Genomic DNA, 2,555 nt, shown 5'->3' on the forward strand with positions numbered 1-2,555 from the left:
AGAGGGTTGGGAGAGGGCGACCGTACTGCCCAGGTTCCACCCAAAGAGAAGCAAGGCAGAGAGTCACAGAATTCAAATGAAAGGATTGGTGGCCTCCCAATGTCACAGTCTAACTCAAATGGGCTGGAAAGGATCTAGGTAAGCTAAAGCCATCTGAGGCTTTACAAGACGTCTCACGTGCCTGTGTCAGACCCAGAATGACCAACACCAAGAGAAGAATGGGGACGACCAGGGAGGCAGTCCGATGGAGAGGTCACAGTCCTCCCATGTTGGGAGGTGGAAAGTTTAGAGGGCACCAAGAGCCTTACTCATTTTGGCAGAAAAACTTAACCTCGTGTTGGGAAGCCACAGACGTGCCACGGACGCTAGGAAAGGCTGCGAGGGAATGCAGAGTTTCACGAAGCACAGAGATCACAGACCGTAGCAGTGGGGATTGTGCTACTGACAGAGAAACTACGAATTCCAAAAGCAGGGAGAGTGGTCTTTTGGAAGTAACTCTGTATCAGTCATTCAAACTTGACCCCGGGTAAGACAACCTGGCTGAGTTCCATGAGCAGCTGACCACACTGGGGGTAAGGGGTGTCACATGAAAAAGGGCTTAAAACAAGCAGTTAGAAGAAGGGAAGGGCAGGAAACTGCTCCAGGGCTCTCAGGAATGGAGGGCAATACTGGGAACAGCTGAACAGAGGCACTAGAAACAGCCCCCAAGAGGTTTTCTGGGCCTGGCGTGGTGGCTCACTCCTGTAATCCTAGCACTTTGGGATGCCAAGGTGGGTGGATCACCTGAGGTCAGGAGTTTGAGACCAGCCTGACCAACATGGAGAAACCCCAACTCTACTAAAAATACAAAATCCGCTGGGCATGGTGGCATGTGCCTGTAATCCCAGCTCCCGAGGAGGCTAAGGATAATCACTTGAATTCGGGAGGCAGAGGTTGTGGTGAGCCAAGATTGCGCCATTGGACTCCAGCATGGGCAACAAGAGTGAAACTCCATCTCAAAAAAAAAAAAAAGAGGTTTCCTGTTTAGCAGTCATTTGACAAAGGGAAGATCCAGGAGGCAGCTGAAAGGAGCAAGGATGGGTCCCAAAGGTGAGTCTGTAGAGGCTGCGTCAGAAGAAGGCACATGCACCGAGCCCTAGTGACATAATAACTCTGAACCCCAAACAGGGGAACAGGCAGATAGGGTGGGTGTGTCACTGGCTGGGGGTGTTGAAAGAGCTTCACAGTAGCCATCATAGGGCCACAGGGAACTCCATGGCCATTGGTCACAGAGGGCTCCTTCCACCCTGGCTGGGAGGGCACAGTCTCACAGAGGAGGGCTATTGGCACCCGGGTGGTAGAAGGCACAGAGGTCCTCATATTGACAGTGGCCCTTTTTGGCAAAATGTTCACAGACAGGGCGGTGGGATTTGTCTTTCATAACCTAGGGGTTATCCTTGGTCAGGCAGGTATTCTTGATAAGAGACCAGCTTTTGAGCCTTTGAGGGTTTCTCTGTTTTGTGAAGGCTTCCCCTGGTGGGAACCCTATGGCCTGGACCCAGAAAAGGAGGTTCAGCATTGACTCCCCACCAACCACAACCATATGGGTAGGCATGGGGCCAAGGCCTCCCGGAATTGGACCTCTACCCTGAGGTGGAGGTGGGAGACTCAGCAGCCGTGGAATCAGCTGTCCCCTTGCTCCTGGAGAAACTCTATGAGGAGCTGACTTAGGGTCACCAGGTTTTCCACTGGCCATGGGAGGCAGGCTTAGAAGGCTGTGTGGTCTGACAGGACTCCCATCCTCCTTACCTTCAGTCTCTTCCCACTCGGGCAGTGGGGGCTGCTGCTGTGTCAGGGGCTGGTGCTGATTGTGCTTCTTTCATTTTGGCATTGTGGCGGCAGCAATGGCTGCAGTGGGATTTGGCCAGAGGAACTCTTAATGAAAGAACTAGACCAAGCCTCTAGCAGGGTGCAGTTTTTGGCTGTTATGACTTTTGTCCAGCCCTGTGTGACCTGGGGTTGTGCTAATGCTCTCACTGGCCTGGGCCCTTAGGTTGGCCACAGTGCTGCCCACACTGCTTTGGGCTTTGGTTTATAATCTCATGTTCAGCCACTGCCCCGAGATGGTGTACCCCATGTCAGGTTACTAGTTTGGGCACAGCGTATAGCTCCCCTCTCCACATACACAGAGCTGGCATGGAACACGAGTTTCTATGTCCTCAGGTGATTTCTCTCTCGATGGCTCTAGAAATCCCTTCTCGCAAACACCGTAATCTGTCAGACAGCCTTCCTATAGTGGAATCTCAAAGGAGAACGGGCTGGGATCTTGATTACTTTGTGCCCAGGAGGCAATCGGACCCCAGTGCAAAATTGCCAACTTTTCCCCAGCTGCCAGCTCTGAGTAGCTAGCAGGTCCCATTACAATCTCCTTTTCCCAAGGCCATGGGTGCCCCTCCACACTTGCTTTGTATTTACCTCGGAGGAGCCAGTTAATGACTCTTCTCAAAATCACAATTTGCTCTACAGTGACTTTTTTAGTTCACCTAGACAAAGAAGTAATATACCACTTGTGTTAC

The 2,555-nt window shown here is 51.9% G+C and overlaps 1 pseudogene; it reads right to left on the reverse strand.

The window, feature by feature from the left end:
• Nucleotides 1-1,306: 1,306 nt before the first annotated feature.
• On the reverse strand, nt 1,307-1,870 carry LOC105731412 (proline-rich protein 3-like; annotated as a pseudogene).
• Between the last annotated feature and the right edge of the window lie 685 nt (nt 1,871-2,555).

Source organism: Aotus nancymaae, unplaced genomic scaffold (assembly GCF_030222135.1).
Source record: "Aotus nancymaae isolate 86718 unplaced genomic scaffold, 86718_ANA_hifiasm-v0.15.2.pri h1tg000046l, whole genome shotgun sequence".
NCBI lineage: Eukaryota > Metazoa > Chordata > Mammalia > Primates > Aotidae > Aotus > Aotus nancymaae.